General features: G+C 33.6%; 1 protein-coding gene across 3 annotated transcripts in view; it reads right to left on the reverse strand.

Moving 5' to 3' along the window:
- CNTN1 (contactin 1) overlaps positions 1-17,947 on the reverse strand; it is a 269,218-nt gene that overhangs the window by 232,108 nt on the left and 19,163 nt on the right. The window lies entirely within an intron of this gene.

Genomic DNA, 17,947 nt, shown 5'->3' on the forward strand with positions numbered 1-17,947 from the left:
ACTTCACAATATTTGTAAACACATGTATCAGACTAAGCATAATCATTAAAAGAAATACATTTTCAGTCAAAAATATCAGTGAGTTATGGTGGATTAAGCTGAAAGGTGAACAATGGAGATATAAACTGTCTACTTTAAATATACTATGTATCTATTTTGCTACAATACTTGGGTCCAGTTGGAGGAATCAATGAATATTAATTTATGGTGATATACCTTAAATCTTTAAAAAGAGACATCTCTGTACAGTCGTTATATAACTCAGTCCCTAAACTGCTCTACAAAAAGGGATAGCATTTCAGATAGATAGTAAAGTTTTGGTGTTCTCTAGGTAACATTAATTAATCAGAACTTGAACTTATCAGAGCATATTCCTATAACAACTAAAAAAGTTAAACTGAAATAATTCATTAATGGGAATCTAAGAAGTGTCCTGTTTCACATCTAGCACATTTTAATTTTAACATGTCAAGAAAAGATAGATTAAAAATATTGCACCTATAATTTTTAAACTATTGCTTATTATAAAAGCATTTACTCTTATACAAAATTCCTTATTTAGCTTGATTCCTCTGACTTTATTCCACTTTCTTTTATGCTTGGTAGTCTGTAATTAGACTTGTCAAAAAAGAGTTGATTAAATCAATAGAAAACAGATGTGATAAAAGATTGAATATATAAGACATTAGAAACCTGTATATTGATGTCATTTTAATTACATGTATTGGGGGTAACATTGATTAATAAAATTATATAGATTTCAAGTGTGCAATTTCATTACACATCATGTGTATATTAATTATGTTCCCACCGCCCAAAGTCAAGTCTTCCATGATCAGATATTTGACCCTATTTACCCTTTACTACTCCCCCCCACTAGAAATGCAAATCAAAACTATAATGAGATACCATCTCACACCTGTTAGTATGAAGGCTCCTCAAAAAATTAAGAATAGAGTCACCATATAACCAGGAAACCCCTCTTCTGGGTAACTCCTCCCCAAAATTTAAAAACATTTATTTGCAAATACTGGTATATGTGCAGCTCTATGTTCATTGTGGCATTATTCATGGTGGCAAAGACACAGAAACAACCAAAGTAAACCCCAATAGATGACTGGATAAAAAAGATGTAGTACTTATAAACAATGAAATACTATTCAACCATAAGAAAAGATGAAATACTGCCATTTCCAACAACATGGATGGATTTTGAGAATATCATGCTAAACAAAATAAGTCTGACAGAAAGAGTTAAGAACCATATGATTTTATTCAAAGGTGGGATAAAAAATTGAAAGCAACAAGTGAGAAAACAAGAAAAACAAATAAATACCAAAATCATTTTGTGATTAAATGAAAATAATGAGAATAAAAGCCAAAGCTTTATCCAAACTTTCTAAATATCTGTAATTCAACAGCAATATTTATAAATGAGCACAAAAGTTTTAAAATACAACTCTTTCAACATGATAATAAATATCTTGAGAATAGAGTACAATATACTTGCACAAGCAATTTTTAGAAAGTGTAAATTATTTCAGAACATTTTGAGGACTGTGTTATATAATTTACCTGGGTTTCAAATCCTATCTGATACTCAACTAGCTGTGAGAACCTGGCGAGCTGCTATGCCTCTTCATCTATACAAGAAGAATATTACCTACTTCACCAGTTTGTTGCAGGGATTGAAGATCATATGTCTTTCTTATGTAAATTTGGAATTACCTTTTATTATTTCTTCTCCAACCTATTACTTGAAGTCTTTCTTTCCGAAGTCTGTCACTTAACTGTTAACATTAAACTTGACCTCTGCCCAGCTGCTCATTTCATACCCCATCTTTTACTTGACCCCCTCTTAGGTCCTTTGGAGTCCAGTCTTAGCTCCTCAAAACACATTCTAATCACTTCAGGTCAATATGTCTAAAGCAAATGCTATGCTTTAGACATGTACATTCCATAGTCCTCTGCAAATATCTGCAGCTAACTCCCATTACTTACAGGACAAAGTACAAACTCCCGAACTTGTATTGTATGCCCTCCATAATCTGGGTCTCTTGCCTACAAGGCTTTATTGTCTAATATTCTCCCTTTCACTCAATAGGGATGCTCATTGCCTGGAACGAGGTAATACAAATATTAATCTTCTTTAACAAGACAGTTTTCCATTGCCTGTAATGGCCTTTCCCATTGTTGTTTCCTCAGCTTCCTATTAAGGAATACTAGTATTTCTTTAACAGCAAATCATAGTCAAGTCCAATGGTATTAAATATGACACATTTCCTCTAACTCCTTTGTATCGTTATGCATGCTATCATTTTAGAGCAATAACCTCCTGACTAGACGCTACTTCTTCTCCCCTATGCAATTCATTATCCATACAGCAGCCATACTAATATTTTAAAAATGCAAATCATATCAGGTCACAGCATTGCTTAGAACCCTCTCTAGTGGGTTTCACATTCCTAGAGAAAAAGAACAGAAGCATCATGCATAGCTCTGCACCTGCCTGCCCTTCCTCTTCATTTCTGCTCTGGGATTTATCACTATGCCTTTGTTCAATAGGCTCCTGGAACCCTGCACATTTATTTCTCTTTGTCTATTTAATTCTGCCCCCAAATATTCATGTGGCTTACTTCTCTGATGAGACTTTCTCTGACCATCTTTTCTAACATAGTCACCAAAACACACACATAAGCACACTCACACTTAGATTCATACACACATAACCACTCTCCATGCTTTCCCCTGCTTTATCTTCTGAGAATTCATCATTTTGTGAAATTATTAATTTCTGATGTTACCACATTCCTAACTCAAATGATATGTTAACCCTCTGGAGTACAAATGGTATTCTTTATAACTGTATCCCTAACTGTATCCCATATGTTGAAAATGATCAGTAAACAGTTGTTCAATTAGTAAATTAATCCTTCTATTTAAAAGCTTATAATCTCTCTCCTTAGTCAGAATAGAAATTCCTTAAGAAAAGTGATATTACCAAAACCGGTTTGGCTCAGTGGATAGAGCGTCGGCTTGTGGACTGAAAGGTCCCAGGTTCGATTCCGGTCAAGGGCATGTACCTAGGTTGCGGGCACGTCCCCAGTAGGAGATGTGCAGGAGGCAGCTGATCGATGTTTCTCTCTCATCGACGTTTCTGACTCTCTATCTCTCTCCCTTCCTCTCTGTAAAAAATCAATAAAATATATTTTTAAAAAAAAGAAGAAAAGTGATATTTTCTGAATGTCTTAAACTTTTCCAGTAGAGTGGTTTGACCATGGCAGGTGCTCAAATACGCGTGTGTGTGTGTGTGTGTGTGTGTTTTGTTGTTGTTTTTGGTTCTTTTAATAAGGTAGACTCAAAAGTTAAAGTAAAATGAATGCTAAGAACTAAATGAAAACAAATAGAATGTTTAAAGTGAAACAGAAAATGGAAAATGGAGCATAAAGTAAAAATATCTCTCTACCCATTATATAGAAGAGCTAGTTTCTCACTCATATGCCATGAAAATCTGTTTTATGTAGTTTTATTCATAAAGTCATCTGCAGCATTATTTTGTACTGAATTTCATCTCTATTGAAATAAAAATAAATCACAAAGCTTTCAAATATTAAATGAAGTGAATTTGTCAACTACAGGTCCACAAAGCCTGCAAGGGGACTTTTTGTCAGGTGCACAGTTCTAAACATAAGACAGTGACTTTTAATGTTTTTTTTTCCTACTGTCACCAAATTTCTCATTATGATAATATATATATATATATATAGCACAAACCACTAAACACACCAATTATCTGAAAACTTTAAGACCCAAAATAATTAATACCAAAATGTTTTCATAAATAAATAAATAAATAAATAAATAAATAAATAAATAAATAAATAAATAAAACAACTTAAAAGACATTCAATAAGGAGCCTGATAAAAGATCTGGTCCTAGGATATTATTATAATATGTACAAAATTCAACTGATTTGAAAAAGTGAGGTATAAATGTAGTGTGTGATAATTCGTTTGTAAAAGATGCACCACGTGGAACTTAAGAGAATCATTAAAAAAATAATCAGTCACCAAATACAAACTATTCCACTCCAGAAACCTCCTGAATTTGATGCATCTTCTCCACTCTCACTCCATTTATGCATTCATACCTGGTCTTCTTTTCCAAACATGCATTATAAATACTAAGCCTATATTATCCTCATTGAATCTTTACATCATTCATAAGCATTAACACTATTATATTGACCAAACAAATGCACAAAAAGAGTAATTTAATAACATAATTAGTAAGTGGTAGAGCTGAAATCCTTAACTATTGCTACACTTTCCCTGCCTCTGCCAGTCCTTATAATTATTATTTTTAAAACATGGTTTTGCCTCCATTGGCCACCTGATAATAATTCAAACTCAATAGTGTTTCAAAGAAAGATCTTGAAAGTCTAGAGCAAGTGTAGTTGTCCAAGCTCATCTCTTGACACTCCTTACCCCACATCCTGTGTTCCTGCCAAAATGAACAGAAAGACTTAGGACCTGCTGGGTCCTCTCTCAACCCTGTCACTTCGTGCATATCTCAACTGTCTGTCCCATTCACTCCCCTACAAAATACTTTACAATAAGGCCCAAGGGTTTCTCCTTCAATGAAGCCTCCCCTCGCCTGTCCTCAATCTGCAGAGTAACTTGTTCTGCTCTCACTTTTTCCCAACATCACTTTCATCTATCTGGCACATACCTCCCATAAGGTATCAGCATCTAATTATTGGCTAGTCCTTCCTCCTTACCAAATGATAACCTCCTCCAGAGTAGAGTTTAGGACTTACTAATTATTGTGCCATGTTTCTCATCCAGGAATATTAGTTGCATATCCACTGCAAGCTTAACTCAGTGCTGGGCACAACGTAGACATTTGATAAGAGGCTATGCAGGAACTTATCAGAGCACTGTATTTAAAAAATAAGAATACAATTTTATATTTTAGTTAAAGAATATGAGCACTGGAATCTGAAAAAAATAAATTTAAACTTCATGTAACCTTGACCCTACTAACCCCTCTGATTTTTGGCTTTTTCATTTATTAAATAAAAAATAATAATAACTTAATGCCCCCAAATCAGATATTCGTGAAAAGGATAATTCTTATTAGACAGTCTTCAAGGTCAGGGAGATTTATAAGAGAACCGCTAGCAAAGCCTGAAAGATCTCTAAGGATAGAAGGCAAAGGACGTGAAAGAGGATGAGATATGGGAATGACAGAAGAGTTGATTGAAAAGCAGCAAAGACAAACTTTACTCCCTTGAAAATTTTGTTATTTTTGAAATATTAAGCAATCGAATGCAAGTTAACTTGGATCAAATTCCCTGCAACAAAGACGAAGCATTTTTCTCTTCCTCTCTTTGTGTGAACTCTTGGTTCAGCTGTTGACTGGCAGAGCTGCTGTAGTAAAATATCACCCTACCAAGTGCTTTTAGTTTTCGTCCATTTAAGCTATGATTGTGAAATCCAGCTTGGCAGTCGCCTTGCTGCACAGCGAAAGGGCAGGATAAATGGAACTTCCCCGAAGTCCCTTTGTATCATCAAACCGTAGGAGAGCATTATTGGCTCCCTCCAGTTGTGGCTAGGTTACACGGGTCATACTTGAGCATTTTAGGCCAAATTCCCACTGCAATGTGATATTATTGGGCCAGTTTGTCTAACTTGAGAGAAAGCCCTAGTATAAGTAGAAGTATTTTTGTTTCATTTCTTGAGAGCATACATAAAACTCCAGGAAAGGTTTAAAACCTCCGATGTTTTGTCCCCAAGAATACATGGGGGGAGAAACGAAAAGAAAGTCTGCCTCCCAAAGCAAATTAAAAACATGACAATAAGCTAAAATGTATTTAATTAACAATGATATATGCTGTATACACTGTGCTTAGAACAAAGTGCTAAAGGTAGATAAAATTCTTTCTCAAGCCGTGCCCTGAGGAGTGGAAAAGATCAGGATTTAATTTAAAAACTGCAAGATTCACTCATAAGCTATGAAACACACTTACAGGGAAATCCCCAGGGGGGTACACTTAGTCCATCCCACTGAGGGGGGCAGGTATGTTAGCTGGGCTCATATTTCAGGATGAATAAAAATTGGTCAGGTGAAGAAAGGTGAAAGGAAATTCCAGGCTGTGGGAATTGTCTGTATGCGTGGGAAGCGACGGGGAGAATATTTCAGAGTTATGTGAGTGCTAAAGGAAGGACTGAAGAGACAGGCAGGCAGGATTGGGTTCTAGAGCATTCTTCATTCAACGCTAATGTGATTACATTTGTCTAGTATGCAATGAAGAGGCAAAGTATTAATTTATATAAAGAAGTTAACATTATGTGTGTTTGTTAGATCATTTTGACCAAGGTAAGAGGCAAGAAGAATATACTGCAAGTACAGAGAATAGTTAGAGAACTATTAGAATTTTCACATGAAAGGTGATGGAGAATGGAAATGGGGCAAAAGATAAGAAAGCAAAGACACAAAAATATATTATGGGTAAATCCACATTATGCAATGATTATCACAATTTTACTTTTATGGCCATCCAATGTGTTAAGACAAAGACACAACTTTAGCTCAAATGCAATTGCAATATTTTTACATAATATTCATTTTAAAACAGTAGATTTATAGTATATTTTATTACAAGCTTGGGTTTTACACTTTATTATTCATCATCCTCAGCTTTATCTGGCAGTTATTGCAAACTTATTTATCCTTATGAAGTTTAGAACTCATTATGTTGTCTAGTTCATAAAAAAAATATGTTGAGCTTTTTTGGGGAAACTCATTAAGTGTATCGCTTAACATAGAAGGCACAGGTTTATTTACGTTATAAGTCTTCTTCTCCAAGAACAAAATATAGAAAATCTTCTACCTATGTGTATCCTCTGTTATATCCCTCACTGGTATAGCATGTTTTCTTCATACAGATCTTGAATATTTATTGATAAGTTTATATCAAGGTAACTCCTCCTTTACACAAGTGTTGCTACTACCAACAAGGTCTGTTCCTTCATTATATACTTTTTTAATTATTTAAAATGTAAATAAAATTATAAAATGGATACCCCTATACTAAATACCAAGCTCTGACCATACTTGCTTCAAATATCTTCTTAAAGAAATCAAATATTACAGATTTGATTAGAGACTGCGTTTACCTCTCTGACCTCCACAGAGTGGGGTTGCCACATAAAATTCAGGATTCCTGTTAAACTTCCATTAAGATAAAGAATGATTCCATGTTTAGTGTATCTCATGTGATATGCAATTTGAATGTATTTTTATTTGCTAAATCTGACAAACTTACCCCCACACACACAGGAATAAAAATATCCTGATTTTTTAACCCTTCTGGATCATTTCAACTCTACGGCTATACATTAATGTGTTCTTAAACACCTTAGCTTATAGCATTGCTTTGCATGTCTTCAAAACTTATGTAAATGGTTCAAGATGTTTCCATGGTTGCCTTTTCTCTGTAGCATACTCCAATGGTCTGAACAGTAATTGTGGTCAGCTGGCTGGCTGAGATATGTATGTGTGCACTGCATATGTCCTCTGGATTGATATTTAATGAATTTGACAATGCTTCATTATAAGTTGTGATTCAAGAGTACAGATAGTCCTAGTTTTGTCACAAACATGGTTTATACTTTTTGTGGTTATTCTTGTTTCAATGATTTGAGGGAAGAGAAATGGAAAGTATCTGTGCTTTTCCTTTCCACAGTTGGAAATCACTTGTGCCTTTGAAAATTATTGACGCCTTACGTTGCACTCTAAGCAAATGAAATCAGAACCAGCAAGGGCCAGTCTAAAAGCTGTGCAAGTGAACAAACCCCACAGGTGATTCTTCTGTGGGAGTGAGAGCCATCACCTTAGCCCAAAATAGGCTTTTAACAACCTTTAAAACATTCTATTTAATTTTAACGTATTTGTATTCTGAACCAAATGTATATTTGCAAGCATCTTGGTACACATTTTTAAAATTCTTGCTACTTCTAAAAAAATAGCACTAAATTTGTTCCATAAAAGCTACCATTTTTTAATCTCTAAAGTTTACAAATGGTTTTAAATATTAAATAGAAGTTAACTGAAATTTTATAGAAAGGTCAAGTCTGTTTTGGTTCTGTTGGACTCCCTTATGTTGTAATATTTGGGTCTGCAAAAATTGAACAAAATATCCTGTGGAACATTCAACAATCTTAAATATAGGCAACCAACAATATTTGTCCAAACTTTCTCTGCAGCATAATATTTTTACTCTATTATGGAATCTTATGCTCTAGTCAGTTGATTGCTTTCCTGTCCCTCAATTATGCATTGTTTTTCCTGCTGCATTATTTTGCTTATACTCTAACTGAAACAGATATTTTCACCTTTTGTTGATAAATTACACCTATCTTCTTAAGTAATTTCTTCAAAATCAGCTTCTCTTCCTCCTTTGAGATCTCCTAAGCCAGATGTTGGTTCTCCATTTCTGAATCGGAAGGGCAGTTCATTTGTATATTTCTTGGCATGTCTATTACATTATTATATTACAATAATATGTGTACTTGATTATTTTCCTTAGTAATAAATTTTAATGTTAATAGAATCACAATACTTTATAATTATTTAGCATCTACTAAATTTCATACAATGGGTTATGGGCATTATTTGCTTTAAGCCTTAATATAAACATATAAGATTTAATTTTTTTTCTATTTTCCTAATGAGAAAGCATGGGTAGAATGAAGTTGAATAGCTCTTCCAAAATTACACAATTAGAATAAGACCAGTATTTGAACATGTCTCACTGCAAAGTCAGCATTCTTAACCACAATGCCTTGTGGTGTCATAGATCTATTGCCTCTATGGGGTCTTGCTCAGAAACTTAAATGGTAAACCCTAGGATACTTATTACATTGAATCTCACCATTAAAGCCCACCATCAGTTTGATCTTATCTAGGCTGCTTTTATATAATTATAAATGTGGGATTCTCAAGTTAACATTTCTTAATGTTTCTGTTTCCTCATTATACTTCAGAATTTTAATTAGAATATGTTCCCAGCTGAAGAACATGGACTAATCACTCCTTTTTATGCCTGCCCTCCCTTTGAGTGGACTCCATTTGTTTTGTGGGCCTGAATTGACCGCCGTTACATAAAGCAGCAAATGATGATTAGCCTGGAAAGCTGAATTTTGTCAAATTAATTACCAGTGATACACACTGACTTTGAATCATGAATATGGCTTTTAGCAAGGCTCTTAACGTGAGATGTTAATCAGTCAACACTGGTTTTTACAGTTTAATGGAAATGTAAAAGGAGAGTTTCAGGGAAAGCCCAGGCAAGAAGGACCCTGGTGTGCACTGAAAGAAACATTAAATATAAAAGAAACATTCACTTTAAAGTGTTTTGAGGCTACTTGATCATGAAATGAACACTCCTTTCACTGCTGGAGCTGCAATCAAATCAATCACCAGTGCTCTTCACCAGCCCAGAGATAAATTGAGAGGTTGTACTCGCTCTTTCAGGTACAAACTTTTCAAACTAAACGGAGTTGTGTGGCACCACAGGTAATTGCAAAATGACAGGAGAAAGAAGAAAATGTACTCTTATCGAATACAAAATATTTAAAAGGTATTACATAGTGTTTGATCAAATTGGAAATATTACACAATCTTTTCTTAATTCAGTGTTGAAAATGTTACTGGAAATGAAGACATTCACAACCTAAGTCCTTCATGCAGTTTTTTAAGCTAGTTGGCTTTCTTGGTCTCATCTGGAAAAAAAAATATCTTGGAAAAAAGACCTCCTTACCTGGACACATTTGAAAATGACAGCATGATAGGAATATAAAAGCCTTGCATTTTGCTGCCAATTTTTGCTACTAAATATGTTTGTATTTCTGGGGGAAAATCTATTTTTATAGCATATGAGGAATCTAAGTTTTAACTATATATTTCAGCCTCCAGTTTTAGGCTAATTTTATGACCAAGAAAATACAATACCAGAAAAGTAAATGGAACCTCTTTTGGGTTTACAAGCTCGCTGTTACCAGGCAACACTGTACTTTAATATCACTGAATTTTATCTATCAAACTATGCAAATGAAGTATGACATGAGTCACAAAGTATCATCACCAAATGCATTTACTTAAAATAGTCATAAATACTCTCTCCAGGTCCACCTGTCTCCAACCAAAGCCCAAGTTCATACCTAGGAACCACATCTTTTTAATACAGACTATGGCTTCTTATCTCTCTACAGGTTGATTGGAAGACTAAAATAACAAGGCAGTTATAATTTGTGTATCAAATTAAATATATATTCCAACTCTATGTGCAAGGGCAGAGAATGAAAAAAATGCTTGCTTCATTTATTAATATATACACAAAATCTAACATTTTGATATTTAAGAGGACTATCAAAGAATGCCACTGGGTTGGAGTTTGACATCAGTGAAATAAGTTGAAAGAAAGGGTTTTTATGGAATTAACTCCTGTCAGCTGATCCAAACATTTAGATAAATAATATTGTAGGCAAATCATTAAAAATTCAGTGTTCTTCTTTGTCTTTTTCCTCAATAGAGGAACTAATCAATTTCTGAACCAATGGTGATTTCAATCTTCTTTTCCATTAAAAACTATCGCAGTCTGTTTTCTTGTGCTCCCTTTATATTAGAGAAGACAATAACTCAATCCTAAAATTCACTTTTCTTAGCACACCATGAGCCTGGTCTACAAAACTATGTGATATCTTCCAGGACTTTATCTTTGAAATTTGAGAATTTGGATAATGTCAGTAAAATATATTTGATGCAATTTCATATACAATATAATAGGTCAAAATACTATGTCACCATTCTATCTTGAACTTGTGGGCAGACATTTTTCTCTTAAGATTATATATTATCATTTATCATTGGTCTTTTCATTATTTCCCAATTCAAGTAATATTTATAAAATTAAATTGGATATTTTCAAAGATAAACATAAAGTTGACATAATATCGCATAATAATATCTTATCAGATACAGTTACTGAATACATTAAGGAAAAATAATTGCCTAAATTGAGCATGATAGGTTTAAAATTGCTTTAACCCTTCCACATTGTGGGGCAAATAAGTTAATGAACAATTTTCCTAGCTCTCCTCATTTGCAATTTAAATTTTTCTCTTTTGTAGTACAAATATTTATTTTCAATCACATGAAAACAAATATTTGCAGAACTCTCCCTGCACCAGGTAAATAATGATTAACAAAACCAAATACCTACTTCACAAGTGTATATCATTTACTGGAATATTACAAATCAAGAGATGTGTGTTATGTGCTTAATTTTTCATTTATCAGAATTAGTTAGACAACTAAAATCACTACTAATGCCCTCACTCAGAGATAACCACAGTTAAAACATTAGAGTATACAAATGCAGTAGGTGTTTGGGTGTGTTTATTTGGCTAAAGTATATGAAATCACTGTTTTTGTAAATTAGACATGGTCAATAGCAGCAATAGCATATAAGTCAATCTAATATATTTCACTGGGTGTATAAACTATCATCCTCTATAGTTGGATATTTCTTCTCCCCTGAAGAAAAATCTCTCTAAGCAAAACATCTAATCTAGAGAACAGGTACTTTTTTTTCTTTTAAGATTTATTTTTAAATTATATTGAGAATATTTTGCTCAATTGTTGCTTTACTTCCCATTTATGTTGTTCTGAAACTAAATGACTGTTTCATCTATTTTTTCCTTTGTTTTCTATTATCTATTAAATCAATTATATTCACCTGTATTTTACTACAAGAGAAATTTCACTTGACCTACATTTTTGCCTTTTGTTAACAGAATTGTCATGGTATTTTCTTTATTCTTAGGGGGAAAACACTCAAAATATATTGTTTATATCCCCTCCATCATTCTTCACATAATATAGTACCTTTCTCCCTTGTTTTCCTGTAACTCTTGTCAAAGGGTGGTCTGTTTTATTGACCTTGTCAAAGAAGAAATATTGGGTTAATTAAACAATGCTTTTCCCTCCCAAATTTTTAAGGCTCATCTTTTGGTTTAGGTGGTTTTTTTCTTCTTTATTTTTCTTAAGTATATTTTCTTACACTTTCTAAGTTTTCCTGAGTTCAATACTTAATTCACTTATTTTCAATATGTAAAATAATTTTCTTCTGAGTATGGCTTATGCCTGTTACATCATTTTAAATGCATTATTTCACTGTTTTCTAAGCCTGATATAATTATGGAAGTAAATCTCTAATTTCCCAAGAGTTAATTAAGAGTCATTTATCTCTATTGTGGCAAACACTGTGGGTGTTTAGAGTCATACCAAATCTCCTTTTTCATCTGACCTCCTTTTTCTATAGAAGTTAAACAACTAAAATTCTCAATAAGTCCTTGCAATTTGGGGTGGATATGTGGTCTAGTTCTAATCAATGATATATTACAAAAGCCGCTCGGTAGTACTACCAGAAAAGCTCTCTAAGAGATCTCATAGGGCTTATTGTCCCTTTGGTCCTCTGTTCCTGCCTGGAATGTGATCATATGCCCAAAGATTTTACAACCATCTTGAACATGAAGATGAAACCACATACTTAGGATACAAATGCAGGAGAAAGAGCAAAGATACTTAAGGGTAGCCTGAAGCTGATCCACAGGTCCAATTTGCCTGTGTCTGGACTTCTTGATTCATGGAAAAAATAAAGCCTTTACTTTGTTTAAACCACTTTCTTCATGCTTTCACTATCTTGCAGCCAAAATTAATCTTACCTGAAAGCATAGTTGTAGTATATGTTGTCAGTTCCCCACCCAGATCACCTTTATTGGTCAATGTGCATGATCCCCAGCTGCTGTGAGCTTACAGCTATACTCTTATCTGGAAAACTGTCCTGGACTGAGAAAAGCTGCCTCTTTCTGGGCATGGCCCACAGTCAATAACTTAGCAATAAAACAGTACAAAAGCCAGCCTTTCTGGTGAGCAACACACAAGTTTCTCAGCCTAGAATAAAAAGAGATCTTCAGATTTGGTGTAGAGAAATTAGATTGTTTGGACAGGGCAACATTAAAGATATATAAAGACCATACTGCCCAGGTGGTGTGGCTCAGTGGTTGAGTGTTGACCTATGAACCAGGAGGTTATGGGTCGACTCCTGGTCAGGGCACATGCTCTGATTGTGGACTTGATGTTGGGGGTGTGCAGGATGCAGTCAATCGATGATTCTCTCGCATCATTGATGTTTCTACGTTTTAAGTAACTTTCCTAAAATCATAGCTAGTAAGGGCAGAAGTGAAAGCCAGCTAAATTCTATATGGTTCTTTAAACCTGTTATACAGATCTCTCCTCCAAACAGCTTTAAAGAAAAAAATATACTTGCTAGAAAGTTTATCAAAATTTTACTGCATTATTTGTTTTTCCCTCTGTGTACATACAGAAGATTCCTTATTAGCTGTGGTTTTGCTTTACTTTAGTAAGAAACACAAAGTTGCTAAAGAGAAGTTATACTTCCTGAAAGCTTTTCCATCACTAAACTTATTCTAAAATAATACTTTTCTCCTATACAGAACTACAAAATTAACATTATACACATTATTTATAAAACAAAGTTTTATACTATATAGAGAATTTATATACTATGTAGGGAGAGAATGCTACATAATTAATTCTTAGCTATATATGTGTGCATGTGTATATCTGCCAACTGGCAGACTTTCAGTAACTATTTCTTGACTACCTGTTTGAGGGCAGCATTTCCTGTCACACGCCTCAATAAACTACTAGCTACTTGAGGGCAAGGACAACACTAATAGATACCTACAGTCCCTTTCCCAAAGTCCATAGGGCACAATATGCTTTGGATTAGATTTTTTCCCCCCAAATTTTAGAGTTTTGGAAGGATATATACCTGTCTGGAGTAGCAACGCCTAATCAAAGAAAGACATCAATATTTTTTCAGCAAAAATTCTGAATATTTGCACCAGACAGAAGTATAAGTAGCCTCAAATCAATTCAGAACAGGTTTTGCTACCAAGTGAGTTCAGGTCACCATCAGATGTTGTAGTTAAATGAGTCACAAAGACTGCATGTTTAGAGCTCTGTTGATCTTCAGAATTACAAAAGAGGAAATGTTGACCTGTACTCTTCTGTACCCTGTGTAACTCCACCATGCGGTGCTTGTTAGTTGACGTCACGTTTGTGCAATATGCCCCAATTCAATAATAACCATCTTTTGGTAATAAGTTATAAAAATTGAATTTATTGAGTTATGAGATTGAGTATCAAAGTAAAATTAGCATGTGTCTTTGGTTATAAAAATAAGATAATATTTTAGAGTTCTTGCATAAAATAATTTTAAAACTTAGTAAAAAAGGTCCAACATAAAAGAGAAAGCAGGACAGGCCCAGAGTGTTTTTAAGGCTATCACCTATGTAGCTTATTTTATTGACATACTAGTATTTGGGGCAGGGAATGTGATCGAAAAGGTGAAAAGCTGAGCACTTGACACAGTTATGAATAAGGACTGAGAGTCCTGCATCCTTCTCATAAGCATCATTGTCTGAAACATGACTGATAAGTGAGGATATCTAGACTAATTGTGATGCTTGGGATCTGGGAAGAGGAAATGATCAACTAATAATCTCTTTCCTCAAAGGGCAAAAATGTATTTTCTTTGCTTTATATTTTATACAAATATTTTAGCTGGACTTTGGTTTAAATAATCTCATAAGATTATTTTCAAAAAATGTTGAATCAAAAAAAAACTATTTTAGTTACAGTTCATTTTTCAAAGGGATTTATAATATGATTCAGTTATCCAACAATCATATTATTTATAATTCAAATAAAAATTCAGTTTTACAAAACACAAAATAGTCACACAAATTAAATGCTACTTGGCTGTGTGTTGTAATCATTGGTATACTACTCTACTCTTATGTGTGCGCACACACACACACACACACACACACACACACACCCTTGAGATGGTAACTAGTACTTTGAGATCCATCAATAGTATTTAGCAATAAAACAGTATACTCTGAAATAAATCTCTGACCATCTATGAAAAAACTGGAACTTGTGACCAAATTACTGCTAGTAAACATGCTCTTCTAAACTTATTTTTTTGAGTATGACTTACTTTATAAATAAATTTGAGCAGACTGGTCTAAGAAGAAAGCCACATTGTTGAAGGTCAAAGTGTTAAGACCAGCAGAGTACACTTTTTAACAATATTCTAGTCTTTTAACTTTAGCATGGTACTGACACATGATAAATACTCAATAAATACTTGCTGTGTTGTCTAAGAGCTCTCACAGTTATGCACTATGTACTTCCTCTGAATCACACAACAATACATTAAGCAAATAAGAATGATTTATTTTACTGATCTCAAAATACAATGAGATAAGGCGAGTTCCACAATTTTACATGAAATATAGCAACGATCTGGTCCTGATACCAAGTTGAATGCTCTTTTCCAAAAGCTACTGCTTCCTTTCTTTTAGCTGCTACATTTAGTAATTTCATTTTATATGCCAGATGATCAGGTTAAGAAGGACTGCTATTTAGAAGTTGTTTATACAATAGCTTAGAAATTACATAACAAATTCTAGAGCTAAAAAATTTTATGGTGACTAAAGGATTAGGCCTATACATAAAGATTCCCTAAATACTGTCTTCTGAAAATATAACTACCTCAAATTTAAAATCAAAGTGACTATTACTTTATTTTCCATTGAATTCACAAATAAATTATTGATTTATTTAGAATGATCAAATATTATAAAAATATCCATAAATATGAATTATTCCATCTGATGAATCAGCAACCTTGCATCTTAAGCACATTACTTCCAACAGAATAAACAGCACTTCTGTCCTCAAGGGAAAGATAACTATAAAATTACTTTAATTGTCCAGTGTTTGAAGAGTCTTGAACTGTAATAACATGCAGGCAATCAGAGAGTGATAATCTCAAATAGCCTATCTTAAAAGACTTAACACCTAACACCATCTTAGGTGAAGGTAAGTAATTTCAATGAGGATATTTAGACACATTGGGAAATAGGCTTTGGTGGAAAGGAATCCCAAATTTTCATCAGATGGAAAACCAGGGACTAGACCTAAACAGTCTGTTCAAATAAAGATAACAATAGGGCCTGGGAAAACTTTGAAGGATAGGTGCTAAGTCTGTTAAATCTGATTTCAAATCCCAGCCTACAATTTATGCCTCTAATTATGAAATCTCACTTGGCCTCAGTTCCCATCTGTATAGAGGGAACAGTAATCTCCGCCTCACAGTGCCACATGGGTACTCTGTTCAATTGCATGGCTCTGCCATGTTGGGCTTCAGTCATTGTCCGGCTTTTGCTTTGCCCATTGGGGCAAAAAATAGACTGATAAGCTAGACAGATATGACTGAATTCACTAAAGCCAACTCAGTGTTGACAGGAAGCCTCCTGAATTGTTGTGTGTGTGTTTTGTTTGTTTGTTTGTTTGTCACGGAAGGCATTATAAAATGTTCATAACTCTCAGGAGTATCTTTAAAATGATTCAGCATGTTATTAGTTTCAAATGAGAACATGCATTGCTTTAAAAAGAAATATCTATCAGATGGGATAAAAGAAACACAATATAAAGGCCCGATTCCACAGGAAAACAAATAAAATGCTGAGGTAAAATTAAAACTTAATCTACTGCACTTATATCAGTCAATTAAAAATTTAAAACCTTTCTTCTTGAAAGATAAAATATATAACCTATTAACAAAGAAATCCCATTTTACTTAGTAGCTTTAAGGCTGATTAAAGGATGACTAACGTCGACCTAAATATAACAAACCTAATTTTACAAAAAATTATAGCACAATTACTTTACCAGAGGTTCCTGTTTTGCTTGAGAAATACTAAAAGGGATTACTACAATTTACTAGATACAGCATGCTTAAATTAGTAGTTTTATCCAATGGAGTTTCAAATGCTAAAGTTTCCACTTAAATCAATGCAAGGAAAGCAAAATCATATTTTATATAGAGCTGTGAAACTATTTTCCTCATGGAGTTATAATGCTGCTTTAGAGAAAGAATAGAATTGACTTGACACAGAAAAAATGAAGGACATTTGTAGATGATTTTATACTTGCTAATGTTGATACCCAGTTGATGAGCAGACATAGACATTCTCTCATATTAAATATTAATTTATATAACTAGCTGAAGTTAAAATAAGAGCTTACTATAGAACTTAAAGAAAGACTTAAGTTGGAAAGCAAATGTATACAAAGAATATAAATATTTTCATGGACAGTGAGCTAGCAAACACACATGCACCAATGTGCCTTTCGACAAGATTAACCCCTCCCCTCCCCTTTCCCACATCAAGGTGGACATGAGACTGGAGAAATGAATACAGCAGATGGAACAGATAGAAAAAAAAATCGATAAAAAGGATGGAATATAACATTGTGCTTGGTTCTTTTCCTATGTCACAAAACAAAACATTTTGGTGCAAATAGTTAATTCTTCCTCTTTTCCATTTAAGTCTGGTGGAGAAAAAAAAAAATACTTTTTCTATAATAAAATATGCGGTTTTTTTGTTTTGCTTTTTTTACTTTTTTAACATAACTTTTTTTTCTTTTTTTGCAGAAAATATGATTTGACAAATATTGTTCTGATCTCTTTATATGAAAAGTAGCTCAATATCCATTTTATATTAGCTTATTGAATTTACTATTATTATTTTAGTCTCATGAATATCCTTTATTGATTTTATTGTCCCTATAACCATGGGAAGAGATCACGGCTTTCAACTATAATTACAACAATAATTGTTACCCAATTTTTAATCTACACCTTCTACCTCATTTCTTTGCCCTGTTCACTGCAGAATAAGCCTGAATTCCAGATATGCTTGGGAAATGCAGTGA

This window comes from Myotis myotis, unplaced genomic scaffold, assembly GCF_014108235.1.
Source record: "Myotis myotis isolate mMyoMyo1 unplaced genomic scaffold, mMyoMyo1.p scaffold_m19_p_3, whole genome shotgun sequence".
In the NCBI taxonomy this organism is placed as follows: Eukaryota; Metazoa; Chordata; class Mammalia; order Chiroptera; family Vespertilionidae; genus Myotis; species Myotis myotis.